The sequence below is a fragment of the Pelophylax lessonae genome, assembly GCF_965119305.1.
Source record: "Pelophylax lessonae genome assembly, chromosome: 3".
NCBI classification, from domain to species: domain Eukaryota; kingdom Metazoa; phylum Chordata; class Amphibia; order Anura; family Ranidae; genus Pelophylax; species Pelophylax lessonae.
Window position 1 is genome coordinate 537258605 of NC_138770.1, and position 15210 is coordinate 537273814.

General features: G+C 38.5%; 1 protein-coding gene across 1 annotated transcript in view; it reads right to left on the minus strand.

Annotated features, from left to right (window-relative positions):
• Positions 1–6572: 6572 nt before the first annotated feature.
• Positions 6573–15210, minus strand: part of SCAF8 (SR-related CTD associated factor 8) — a gene marked incomplete at its 5' end in the record, with an annotated part of 194012 nt that continues 185374 nt past the window's right edge. Inside the window, 1 exon segment of the mRNA XM_082249133.1 lies at positions 6573–6953.

Consider the following 15210-nt stretch of genomic DNA (forward strand, 5'->3'; position numbering starts at 1 on the left):
ATGTATACTAATTACTGTAAAACTACTATTGTCAAATGCATATCCTAACAGCACTTCATACTAGAAAAGTGCTTGCAGCAGGCCTAGTTAAAGTAGACTATTAATGATGTGATGAAAGTGATATACATAAAACTACTGGAACACGTCCACTAGCAAAATTTCACTAGCAGACTATGCAGTCCAGGATATTTGAATTGTTAAACGGTTTAGTATCCAGACATTTAAATGTTTACCTCTAGAGCCAGCAAAGTAGTAAAATGCAGAACCCATAAGGATAAAGTGTTAAGGAGCAATAGATCATCAGAGCTGTTTTAGCCCTTTCTCTACAATACAACACTGTCACAATAAGATGATGTGACACTGCAGAATCCAACCACACTCTATCACATGCCAAAAGTAAACGCATGCACCAGCTTCTTAATCATTAGTTGCAGACAGGGAGACAATACTAAAATGTATGGGCCAAGAACTGAACAAAACACAGCTGGGGGAATTTATCAAAACTGGAGAAAACAGGATCTGGTGCAGCTGTCCATGGCAACCAATCAGAATCTATCTTCAGTTTGTTCAGTTAAGCTTTGAAAATCAAATATAGAAGCTGAGTGGTGGCCATGCACATCTGCTCTTGATTCCAGCTGCTACAGTTCTGATAAATTCCTTTCAGTGTGTGGGGAGGGACAAAAACTGACATCTTTGCCTGAGGGTCCTTGTAGTCACTGCATGCACGCGTCAGTCAACTATCACTTTAAGGAAAGACCCTTTTTTTTAAATTATGTCTACTCTCACAAGAAAGTCATAATAAATACAGTTTTGCCATTCCTTCATTCATTAATAAATTAAGGGTCTATAAGAGGCTTTTACACTTTTATTGATACTTTCACATTTATGGAACCTAACCAAATAGCCCAAGAACACAGTGACATCATAACCCACCTTTTGTGATGTCTTGCATATCCAATGCTATAAAACAACACACACTAGTATATGTATGTGAGAATTCTTACACCTAAGAAAAACTGCTCTAAGAGTAGATATAGCTAACAGGAAGGAGGTGAGGAAAAAAAAGAATGTGAAGCTCTAAATGCAATCTAACTTTTTTGAAAATAGAAGTCTAATATACTGTTAAGACTTTATGATTTATATTTATGCAATGAAAAAGGAGCAAGCAGCAAAAATCAACGTGACTATAAACGTATAAAAAGTTTTTAATCTTTATTGAAAAAGTAGTAAGTGATAAATAAAATTCTTTAAAGTGCAAAAAGCGTAAGATATGAGCTCTGGTTACAATTTCATATCAATTCGTGCACATAGCTACAGATAAAGGACAAAAACACATGATTATCACATCCAGAACAGAAGAAACACCAACGCGTTTCGACCTCTGCAAATATTTAGCTCTTAGGTCAAAGAGCTAACTACAGTGCTTGCTAAATACTTTTTGCTAAAGAAGATTAATAACTTACTATCTTATAAATAAAGTACTATGTGCCCCAATATTAAATTAGTGACTGCATAAATTAGAAATAAATAGCGAATAGATAAATAAATACAATAAATGTTCAAATGCAGACAAATAATATATAGTGACTGATCACATATAATAAAGTCCAAAAAATTAGGTGACTGTAGTGCTCAAAATGGTCAAAAAGAGTCCTTAATGACTGTATAATTCAACGATTCAAAGGTGCAAGTGCTCAAGCATGGGTGTCCATAAATTCTGTGACATCAATCCGTTTCACCGTGATTTGACCTCTGTTGTAAGGTCTTCCTCAGGGGGTATGTGATGTCTATAGAGAACATTGTATAATTAGAAATATGATGTTCACATGGGAAACCCTTCTACCTTTGGGAGGATCCGTCTAGCCATGGAATTAGCTCCTGGTTGCTAGCTACATATCACTAGGGTAAAGTTTTTTACATTTATGAGATTAATTATACTGGAAATGACTGTACTATATTTGATGTGATCATATTTCTAATTATACAATGTTTTCTATAGACATCACATACCCCCTGAGGAAGACCTTACAACAGAGGTCGAAACGCATCAGGGTTCCTTCTGTTCTGGATGTGATGACCATGTGTTTTGTCATTTATCTAAAGCGATGTTTCGTGAATTGATATGAAATTGTAACCAGAGCTCATATCTTACGCTTTTTGCACTTTTAAGAATTTTATTTATCACTTACAACTTTTTCAATACAGTTTAAAAACGTTTTATACATTTATATTCACGTTAATTTTTGCTGCTAAAAAAACCCCTGGGGGGCCTTTTCCTTTTCTCCTTTGACACATTGGGGTGTGCAGCCTCTCCATACAATATGTGTTGCCTTTTAAGTAAATGTGCAGATGGCTTAGTTTGCCAGATCATAAAAACATGGGACTGTAGAAGCTGCAGCTATCTTGGAACCCATGAAATATAGGCTCTAAACATAACTGATGTTCTCCATTTTTGCAGAGGCAAAATAAGTTTTCTGTTTCAACATTACATAAGCCACAACATAAAACAAAACTTCTCTATACTTCAAATTCCACTGCCCTCTCTACTTTTTATGTGAATTGATGCTTGGCCTACTAGAAGGGTCACTGAAAAACAAGAAAATAATTATATCTGGAACAAGCTTGCTGCTTGATTTTATCGTAAAGCAATGGTGTGACCATCCCACCCCAGTATTAATGATATCTCAAGGAAATGGTACGGACAATTCAACTGAAGTTTGCTGAATGCTTTGCTCATTTGTACTGTAATTGCAGACTGGACAAAAGGCAAGTTGAAGTCAAGGCTGTAATGCTGAATAAGAAAATCAGTCATGACTGAGGGGGAAGAATATCTGTCATATCTGTGTATTTGGACTTTATGAAATTCCTGGCTTTTATGTATAGCTTAATAAAAAAGTACACTTGTCACATAACAATTATATGGGCATTCTTTGCTGACCTCTGGCCTCAATCATGTCTAAGTCTTAGGACCCTTTAATACAGGCAATCTGTTCAGATCCGCCTGTCCGTTTGTTATTTGGACCTGACGAAGTTAAATTTAGGTCTATAGGCAGGTGGATGTAAACAAATATGTGCCCGTTCACATCCAATTATCCAATGAACTTCTTGTCTGAAACAGTTCTACGCTACCCAAAATCACTTTGGTCCTTTCTGCTATATTAGTTGCAGAGAATAGTTCCTGTAGTAAATTTAATATTCGATCTTGACGTTTAAAAAAAAAAAAAAAAACAGCATACCAGTTTCATCAGTCATAGAATTCTAGTTTTCAACAGTTTAGGGGAAGAAAGAAGGAAATACCAGTGATCATGGTCTATAGTAAAACAGACCTAATGTAAAAAACTGAACCTTGCAAAGTCCCTTGGTGGTTACATATAGCCAAAGGTAAATTGCGTAACAGGCATTCTAAACGCTTTCTCCCCCTGATCTGTCCAACCTTAGATTGTTATTAGGTAAAGGCTTGTGAACCAGGCATGTGTAGGCAATACTTATTGCACATTCTTTTTGGCAATTTTTGGGGGCATCCTGTGGGACTTTGCATTGTTTACATTTCGCCTTTAGACCCCTTTCAGACCACAGTTCTGATCAGATTCACCTGTCAGTTTTTCAGGCAGACATGATCGCAAGGTCCATTCACCCCTATGGGTCCGGGTCTGATCGGGTCTACTACAAAAAACAGAATGGGATCTGTCCTCTTCCACTTAGGAGTAGCGGATTGGAGAGCAGTTAGGTGTTAACGGACAGTGGAATCCGTAGAGCTGAGGGGGCTCAGTCTGCCTCCGCTCTGCAGATACTGAGCGGACACAGATGTGTCATCTGGCTGCTCTGCTCCGATCAGCAAGGGATCTGTAAAGTGACCCTCTGCTGATCAGAACCAAATCTGCCCTGTGTGAAAGGGTCTTAGGTCCACTTAACAAGCTAACAAGCAGGGTCATAACAAACGTGAAGGCATGGCAATAAAGTATACACCACATAGCAGCGTCATGCAACTCCAATTTTGAGACCTGTGTCAAGCTAAACAAATAACACCTTGGCTAAGAATCTAGTTAAACAAGGATCAGACAGAGAAGACTGACATTTCTTTAGAGAAATTCTACCATATTTGTTTGCCATCTGCCAAGTTGCAAGCATAAATAATCGTGCAAATAGACTAGTGGACCAGATTTTAATTGATCTGCTATTAGAACAATGGTTAGGCCTTTGTTAACAACCTAATAGAAACACAAGTTATGCAGAAAACGAAGGTTTGCAAAATATTGGAAGCAACTGTAGGATAACCAAGAAAATTGTTTAGAAATATATCAGTTTTTGTGGTAGAACCTATTCCAGTTTCTCCCTACCAAGAGACAATTGCTTTTATGGAATATGACAGGCTGACTTTTATTTATAACATTTTAATAATTTTGTCTGTTTGTGAGTCAAATTCTGAAAAATCAGCATTAAGAAGTGGCATGCCTTTAACAATAACATAACTGGACCATAGTTTATTCAAACAACTGGTTCATGGTTTCACTACAGCTATGACAGGAATCTCCGATTGTATGCCTCCGGGTGCTAGCTCAAGTTTTGTTACCGATCCATTGATCTGATGATCCAGCTATTCAGTCTACTTAAAGATTTATAATTCATGGTTTCACAGAATGTGTACAGTATTATACTGGTAACAAAATGTGACATGTGCAATGTAGATTTTTCTGTTTAACAAGATGGCTACTTATTAAACCACTAATTAGGTTGTATTTTCAGCAACTGCTAATGACAAAAAAACAGGGAAGTGGCTTAACTGAGCTGACAGCCCAAAACAAATCTGAATATAAAATAATATATAAACATAGAAAAAGAAGCTGCTAGCACTTTTGAAGACCAGACATCTAGAGGTGCCTAAATATATATTGAGTAGCCTTTATTGTCCACACCCTGTCCAAATGCTGGCCAGTTCTGATTGGGCAAAGCCTTGAAACTTCATTTCACTTCTCCTTTGTGGCCTAAACAAGCCCCAGATGTTATACAATCGATAACGGCTACACTTCTGTACATCATTTTGAAACTAAATACTTTTTTTCTAGAATAGAATGATGTATTTAACAATTATCACTTAAAGTGCTAAAAATATTTTTTCAAGGGGGAGTGCTATTGGCCCACATGGGAGCTGGGGTAAGCGAGGTAACCTACTGAGGGTGGACGGGCCTGGGCGCGGACACCCCCCTACCTTTTTGACCCACCGCTACTAATTCTCCTTCCATCTCTTTCATTGCTATTGCTTGGTCCCTAGTGGACCACTTAACCCCCTTCTCTCTTCCCCTTCTTTCACCCTTTGCTTCCCTTCTCTTTGCTCACTTCTACCTTTTCTATTTTTGTCTTGTTCCCCTTCTTTTTTTTCCTCTCTCTTCTTGTTTGTTTTTTTTCTCTTCTCTCTCCCTGCTTTATCGTTCTTACTCATTACAGTGCACAGCCGGAGAGCCGGTGCCCCCCCTCAGTTTAGGGAGGGGGGCGAGGGCCGGGGGTCTGGGGCCTCCTCCCTCCTAGAGCGCAGCGTGTTCCCTTGTGGGGAGCCGGAGGGGGGGGCTCGGGCCCCTGGCCAACCTGGCGGCCGATTCAGGCTGCCATTCCTAGTATTATTCTGTTTCTGTTGCATTTTTTTTTGTTTTTTTATTTTACACCGGATATATCTGTATCAGTTGTGCCTTGATTTATATTATGGGATGTTATGCTATCTTTGAGATATATGATTAAGCCTTATGGGTGTAAATTGCACTGTTGTACACTTTGTTTACTTTTTGCAAAACTTTAATAAAAAATATTGGAATTTAAAAATATTTTTTCTGGAATTAAAGCAGAACTATGATCAAACTATAAAGTAACATATTTGATGTACAGTAGGTTGCCCATGTCTAGAAGACTTGACTCTCTCTATTGAACATCTTGTAAATACCTGTTGATACTTTCTGTAAAACCAATGGATAGGCACTTCTTTTGCAAGGGTGACACTGCTTTTCCCTGGTCATTGTCACCCTGGCTGCTACTGTAGCTGCTTAAAGCAGAGCTGAATACTTTAGAACAAACTGTGAGCAGGCAAGCTATTACTGCAAAAATAAACGCATGCAATGTCTCTTCAGTGATAAAATATACCTAGCTGCCTGTTCACAGCCTTCTGTGGCATGTAAACTGAGCTGTACATATGCAGCTCAGCTTACATGGCCGTAATAGTTCCTGTGTGCCAGGATGACTGACTCGTGTACATGCCACATTGGCCAATAGAGGTGCTCAAAAACCAGCACCAGCAAGGGACCCAGACTGTTAGAGAAATTATTGCCTTTAGCTCGCTTTAAATGTTGCCAAGATTGAAAGCCCAGTCAGTGGATAAACACACCCAGAGCCATTTAAATTGACAGCACAATACTTTATCTGTAGGAGCTTAGAAAAAGTATGTAAATTCTCAGTTCCTCGCACCCTCTCCAGCACTGTCTAGCAGGGTTCAAGAGAAATCCAGCTCCTCAGCTCCATTTGCTATTGAAAACACATTTTTTATCACTCTAGCAGAAAATATTTGAGTGTGGACTTAAAATAAGTGTGGCCCACTCTTCAAGATTTAATAACCTCAGATGGGCCCAGTGTATCATTTCAGTATAAAATTCCTGGTTTACAGAATTGATATGATAAAGCAAACCGTGTTCTCCTTGCAGAATCCAACATGGCAGTGCCCGTAGTGCTGTGACAGTGCCATGCCAAGTTCACATAGCAAAAAGTTAGGAGCTGTGTAATCCTACATTCAAGGATACATTTGTACAGTCATTAGCATCAGGGTAGCAGTTGGCATTACCCTGGTCAGGGCACAGCATTGCTTCAGGGTGTCCAAAAATAAATAAAGGAGCGCCTGGATGTGCAGGTACCATCCAACCATTCTTGGGCACCGAAATCTACCAGTGACGTCTGAGGAATGGTCACCTCAAAAAGGTCTGTAACCAATGAAAAAAAAAAAGGTGCTCAGCATCCATCTCCAGTGCCAGTTTCTCAAAGTAGAACAATAACAATTGAACAAAGTTTTCTAGTACAGTAGTTATCAATGGTACCTCATTAGTGGATATGAGATGGAGGCTGGTCATACAGTAGGCGAATGATCTTTAGCATACACACAGAGCAGACTTTTTTGTGGGAAAGCCTCTCTCTGTAATGTGGGGGAGAATTAGCATTCAAATAGAAAAATCCAAAGACAAGACCCCATTCTCCCTTTAAAGATAGCTCAGCTAGAGGGTCTCTATCATTATTGTGGAGGACCTAAAAATTTCCACATTAGGCAATAAATAACTATAATTTTATGTACAGTCCTGTGCAAACTTTTTAGGCAGGTGTGAAAACATGCTGTAAATTAGAAAACTTTCAGAAATAGAAATGTTAATGATAAAAAAAAAAAATTAACTAATTAACAAAATGGAAAAGTAAATGAATCGAAGAGAAATCCAAATCAAATCAATGTTTGGAGTGACCACCCTTTGCCTTCAAAACAGCATTATTTCTTCTAGGTACACTTGCACACAGTTTTTGAAATAACTCGGCAGGTAGGTTGTTCCAAGCATCTTGGAGAAATGACCACAGATCTTCTGTGGATGTAGGCTGCCTTAAATCCTCCTAATGCCAGACAGATGCGATGATGTTGAGATCAGGGCTCTATGGAGACCAAACCATTACTTCAAGGACTCCTTGTTCTTCTTTACGCTGAAGATAGTTCTTCATGACATTTCCTGTATGTTTGGGGTCGTTGTCCTGCTGCAGAATTAACCACTTCCCCCGGGTTGATGTCAAATGATGTCAGGGACTTGGAAGTGGTGCTGAGTAATGCCTGCAGCTTCAGGCATCATCCAGATATCCTTTTGTTTCAGCAGGCGATTCCCTGCAATGTAAAATAAATCTTTGCGGCTGTTTGGCTGCTTTTACAGATGGCAGGGAAGGGATGCCCCTTCTCCCCCTCCCGCTGCCCTTCTGGCTCACCCATGTGATCGGGGAGCTGGAGAATGAATCTGTCAGAGGCGGCAGGTTTTACCATAGAGCTGGCCAGGGACCAGATGGACCCCGGCCATCCCAATCACCCTCGGATGCCAGAAGCCATGTTATAATAGCGCTGGCAGATGTAAACACTGCCATATTTTTATTTTTTTTTGCTGGGAAGCCGAAGATGTATTTTTTGTTTTTAATCCCAGGCTTTTCAGCACAGAGGAGAGATTTGGGGACTTATAGACCTCAGATCCCTCTGTACAGAGGACCTGTCATATGCTATTCCTATTACAAGGGATGTTTACATTCCTTGTAATAGGAAAAAAGCGTTAAAAAAATTAATAATTGAAAGGGAAAGTGTAATAAAAAAATAAAATAAAATAATGAAAAAGATTTTTTTTTAAAGTGCCCCCGTCCTCTTGTGCTTGCACGCAGAAGCGAACGCATACATAGGTTGCGCCCACATGTAAACGGCATTCAAACCACACATGTGAAGTTTCGTCGCGATCGTTTGAGTGAGAGCAATAATTCTTGTGCTAGACCTCTTCTGTACCTCTAAACTGGTAACCTATAAAAAAAAAAAAATCTAAAGCGTAGCCTATGGAGCTTTTTAGGTATCGATGTTTGGTGCCATTTCACGAGTGTGTGCAATTTTAAAGCATGACATGTTAGGTATGGGTTTACTCAGCGTAACATCATCTTTCACATTATAAAAAAATTGGGGTAAATATCGGGTTTTGTTTTTTATCTTTAACCACTTTAAGACCAGGCCTATTTTTGACACTTGGTGTTTACAGGCTAAAATCATTTTTTTTGCTAGAAAACTACTTAGAACCCCCAAACATTATATATTTTTTTTTCAGAGACTCTATAGAATAAAATGGAGATCGTTGCAATATTTTTTATCACACCGTATTTGCGCAGCAGTCTTCCAAACGCAATTTGTTTGGGAAAAAAAATCACTTTTTTTAATTAAAAAACAAGAAAACAATAAAGTTAGCCCAATTTTTTTCCATAATGTGAAAGATAATGTTACACCAAGTAAATAGATATCCAACGTGTCATGCTTCAAAACTGTGCATGCTCGCGGAATGGCGACAAATTTTGGAACTTAATCCCCATAGGCGACACTTTAAAAATTTCTATTAGGTTACCAGCTTAGAGTTACAAAGGAGGTCTAGGTCTCAAATTGTTGCTCTCGCTCTAACGATCGCGGCGATACCTCACATGTGTGGTTTGAACACCGTTTACATATGTGGGTGGGACTTGCGTATACGGACGCTTCTGCGTGCGAGCTAACGGGGACAGGGCGCTTTAATTTTTTAAGCCGGTTGCTAGGCAAGGACGTTTGACTTCGCTCCGGTCCTCCAAGACCATAGAGTCAAGTAAGGGCCATCCTGCCCTCACTCGACTTCCTGTCTAAGAGGATCCAGGACCGGATCGTTTTCCCTGCTGCCGACGGGTACGGTAAGCAGGGAAAACGGCCGGGATGCGGTGGGAGGGGGTACCTCTTCCGCCGCACTGTAAGGGTGATCCTGCCGCTGGGACCACCCTTACCTAAAAGCCGATCACCCGCCTTATTTAAAAAATACCAGGTATTGGCAGCTATCTGCTGCCATAATCCCGGTATTTAGCATCAAAGTGATGACGTACATCTGCGGTGGGCGGTCGGTAAGCGGTTAATTCATGAATGTTTTTTTTTTCCAAGAAAATATACTTGAAAAAAATTGCTGTGCAAATACCGTGTGACATAAAAATATGTAATGACCTCCTTTTATTCCCTAGGGTCTCTGCTAAATATATATAATTCTTGGAGGTTCTGAGTAATTTTCTATCAAAAAAATTATGATTTTTACATGTAGATAGAGGTGTCAGAATTGGCTTGGGTGGCAAGTGGTTAATTTGGGACCAATTAAATTCCTCCCAAATGGTATGGCATGATGGATAAGCATCTACCTGTAATTCTCAGCATTGAGAACACCATTAATCCTGGCCAAATGTCCAACTCTACGTGTAGAAATGCAGACTCAAACTTGCCAGGAACCTCCTCCATGCTTCACTGTTGCCTTCAGACACTCATTATTGTAATACTCTCCAGCCTTTCATTGAACAAACTGCCTCCTGCTATAGCTAGATATTTCACTCATCAGTCCAGAACACGTGCTATTTTTTTGCCCCCCAGTTCCTATGTTTTTGTGCATAGTTTGAGTCACTTAGCCTTGTTTCCACGTTGACCCCCCCTGATGACGCAGTTGCCTGCGAAACATGTAGGCGGAGCTTCAGCACAGTTGGTTCGACGTCACAAGCTGGAAGTGCTTTACTGCTACAGTGGTTTTATTGATTCAAGGCTGTTTTATGATGATGTATCTGGTGAGTGCATTTTACTTTTAATAAACATACACCTGTGAAAACGTAGATCACCATGGTCTTCCCCCTGTTTTTTAACTTTTGGGAGTGATTGTGCCTGGCTACTTCTACTTTGGGATCCAACATTTGAATTGGGAGCACCTATTGGAAGGCTTTCAGGGTAGATTATCCAGCTTTATAACAACAAGCGTTGTGTGACCATTGTGAGAGCGGTGGTCATACCCATCTGGTAAGAGGCCAGCTGGCTACTTTGTGTGTGGTGGAGGTCTTCACTGTCCCTGTCATTTTATAGATGGACTGTCACACGCTAAGGGTGTTGTCGGTGGACTATAGAACTCACTATGACATTCATTTACACCATATGTTATTCTATGAGCGCTGCATTTTTTTGTCTATAGTTCTTTATCACATTGTGGTTAATGCTGGCTGCTAATCTTTGAGAGCGCGGATGTTCAACAATTTTATATTACAGTAGATGGATGTACCTGGGTCCCACTTGTTTCCACCAGTTCTGTGCTAATAAACCTCAAAAGATCTCCAGCAGTTCTATGTTGAAGAGAAGTAAACAAGATGTGTCTTTCATCTGCTGCATTAGGTTTCCTTGGCCGACCACTGTATCTACAGTCCTCAGCTTTGCCAGATTCTTTGTACTTCTTCAAAGAGGCTTGAACAGCACATCTTGAGACCCCTTTGCTTTGAAATCTTTTCCTGGGAGAGACTTTGCTGATGCAGTATAACTACCTTGTGTCTTGTTGCTGTGCTCAGTCGTGCCATGGTGTATTACCTGTGACATGAAACGGTCTTCCATAACCTCACCTTAGTAGCAGAGTTTAGCTGTTCCTCACCTAGTTTTAAGCCTCCTACACAGCTGTTTCTGTTTCAGTTAATGACTGTTTCAGGCCTGATGCGACATACGTGTATAAATCAATGGTTCCCTATGAGAGCAGTCTTAACTGGTCCAACAAAAGTCGGTCCGACTTTAAAAAGGTTCCTGCGCTACTTGGGTCCGACTTCAGCCCATTTAATAGCACTGAAGTCAGATCATCTTAACTGATCCAACTTGTGGCATGCGATTTGTGCTCTGAGGATCTTGAAAGAGAACCCCATGCCAAAATATATATATATAAAAAAAACAGCGTGGGGTTTCCCCCTATTTCCATACCAGGCCCTTTGTGTCTTATATGGATTTTGAGGGGAAACCCCACGCTAAAATAAAAAAGCTAGCTATGCCTTTGTTACATACTTTTATTCATCTATGTCAGTGGTTCTCAACTCTGGTCCTCAGGACCCACTAACAGGCCAGGTTTGCAAGATAATTGAAATACATCACAGGTGATATAATTTGCTGCACAGTGATTGCAGTACTCTAGTCTGCATCTCCCCAAGGTAATACTTAAAATGTGGCCGGTTAGTGGGTCCTGAGGACTGGAGTTGAGAACCACTGATCTATGTGGATATTTAACACTTCTTATATAGAATGAGCAAGTGTTAAAGTATAACTAAAGTGGAGGTGTATTCCTTTTACATTATTCTCGCACCGCATTATCTCGTGGGGATCAGGATCAATTGTCTAAAGAGATTTTGCCTTTTCCATGAGAGTGGAGGCCAATTTCTTTTGGTGAGTGGCCAGTTCAACGGGAATGGGGACACATATCGGTGGTGGAGTGTGAAGTGTTTCTCCTATTATACACCGGGATACCACTGTCTCTCCTACATCCAGCTACTCACACTGTTTGTAAAATATACAGATGGACTATTTTATCATGAATTTATATCTAGTATTTTGAATATTAAACTGCGCTACTGATTTCTTTCACATGTAATTGTGTATTAGTTGCATGTTGGATTTCTTCTTTTATACATATTTAACAAAAGTAGCAGCATTTTAATACATATATTTATACTTCTATTTCTATTTAAGCGTGGGGGATTATTGTACGCTACACAAATATTCATTTGATTTAGATTTTTCTTTTGTTTGCTCACTTTACATTTTGTAAATTGATGAAAATAAATTAAAATATTTAAAGCATTCTTACTTTACAGCTGCTTAAAATCTTTGCATAGTACTATATATGGGTACCTTTAGATTAGACAGGTTTTACCTAAATATATATTACTAATTCTCTAATAAACATAGTTTATGTTTAACAGTTGAAGGTTATTAACGATTACCCATTATGTAATGTCAAATCAGTAAAAACATCATATCGCTCTCATATTTCTCATGTTCATCATATCATTAAAATCTGGGTATCGGTATTTCTTCTTCATTGTATAAGATTTACTTAAATGTTATTCTTTTATATTGCATAAATTTCAATAAACACTTTGATAACAAATAAACTGGTGAATTATTGGCTAACAGCAGAGCAGTAACGAGTATTTATAATTAAATGTAACAGCCCCCTTTACAGAAATTTTAAACATACTGTAAAATTACCATGAAACAATTAAGTATTCATCAGGGAAAACAGGCCCAAATTAAAAGGCAGAACTAGACAGAAACTTGTGGCTTTTACAGTACCCCCCTGACATATCGATAAAAGGGCTGCCTGTTTTTAAGGCCAGGATAGCAGACATTGACACAGAGTGCCCTAAAGTAGGAAATCTGTCAGCATGAACATTAGCTGTCATTGCAGAATCCTATATCTGTCAAGCTGCACACATTCAGAAATAATGAGCTTTCATGGCAGTAAATCTGCTTTAAGATACTGACTTTCCAATACCAATTCATTTGCTTAGCGACAAAGCGGTCTCCACTGATAAAAACTTTACAAAACCTTTACGAATAACCATCATTTGGCAACATTTTAAACATATTATTCCTTAAACATTTATTTAGTCACAATGTCTTTAAACATGTCTGCTGCAAAGCTTCCAGTTAAAATTCCTTGAGTAAAGAAGTTGAGAAGTAATTCCTTTGACATTGTATTGTTAATTGTGAGGCTTACCACCGCATGGAAGAGATTTTTACTCAGTAATGCAAAGCTTTTTAAATAAGAGTCTGATCAGTATACCTTGTTACAAAAGCAGTCAGAAAAGTGGTCTTTAGGAGGATTAGAAAACAAAATGTATTTTTTCATTTAACTGAATTCAAATAAAATTAAAATAATTCAGCTACTTAATGTAAAGCTAATGGACAGAGCTACAGGCTATATTATACAAAAGTTAATTGAAAAAACAAAACAAAAAGTACCTACATCCCGATTATTTATAAAAAAAGAGCATAACGAATTGGGGGGGGGGGGGGGGCCAAAAAGAGGAAGGGATTTTGATAGTACAGTACCCAGACAGATAAATATAAAATTATCAAAAATCTTTTTTACATACAGAATCAATTAAATATTTTCCCAAAGAGGAAAAAGAATTGATCATCAAAATACATCAATATCAAAACACAAAACAAAAAGAAAAATCCTAAGTCATCAAATACATCAAGAAATAAAAAAGCTTTTAAAAAACCGACATATGTCATGTATAACCAGAGGGGGAGGTATTAATGTTGTGGATTTCTCCAGGTATAGACAGATGACATTATATGTTCCCCAGGATTCCCAGCATGTTTCGCGGGTAACTGCTTCCTCAGGTGAATGGGGAAAAAAGACAAAGTATGAAAGAAAAATATTTACAGTATCAACCCAGTAACGTGTGCATAGATTTTTAATGTGAAAGTATATAATTAATTACCAAGAACGTGATAATGGTAATCTGTCCATTGAGGACCATATATATGTATATAAAACTAAAAATAAAAAAAATAAAAAAAAGGAAATGCTCTTTTGGAACTATATAGTCAGAAATAATAACAGTTTTACCTTGCACACAGATATGGTGCCAACATTTTGGCTGCACTCTTCTTTCTACTCTGTTGAACATGATACTTACACCTTTTCCTTACCCATTTTATTTGTTATTTTAGATCAACATGCCTTATTCTGGAGAAATATTCTCTCAGCCCAGTGGCAATGTCTGTACATGGCTTAATCTGAACTCAAAAGGTCATCAACACTGACATATGGGCTCCTGGCTTTGGTTCCTGTTTTGTTACATCTTTTATGTATGTTGATTGATGACAAACTATAATATCTATGCAGTCCATTTTCATCAACCTTCTGCCATATACCGCGTCCATCCGTCTGCAGTATATTTATAATTACCTACCTCTTTGATTTGGTAGGTGATAACTAGTATTTATCCATTTTTTTTTCTAATTTTTATTTATTTCTGTTCTATTATAAATTTTTGTATTTTTATTACTTATATAGCCCTAGTGGAGCCATTTGCCCCTCTCTGGGATTGTCTCCATGCTTGCCCGTGAGGCGTTGCCTTGCTGTCTGTTCTCACTGACTGGGTTGGCACCATTTCTGTGTGCAAGGTAGCACTGGTATTATTTCTGACTATATAGTTCCAAAAGAGTATTTCTATTTTAGTTCTAAATACCTGTATATTTATATGGTCCTGTATGGACATATTACCAGTATCATGTTCTTGGTAATTAAATATGTACTTTCACATTAAAAATGTACGTTCACACACTTTACTGGGTTAATACTGTAAATATTTTTATCTTTCTTATTTTTAGTCTTTTTTCCCCATTCCCCTGAGGAAGCGGTTACTCGAGAAACATGTCGGGAATCCTTGGGAACATTTAATGTCATCTGTCTATACCTGGAGGAATCCACAACAGGAATACCTTCCCCTCGGGTTATACATGACATATGTCGGTTTTTTAAAAGCTTTTCTATTTCTTGATTCCAAGTGCCTCAACCCCATGTCTTGCTCTACAATTAATATTATAGGACGCAAGTACATTTTTGTAACTTTGAATACATATGTAGCACACACTTTATACAA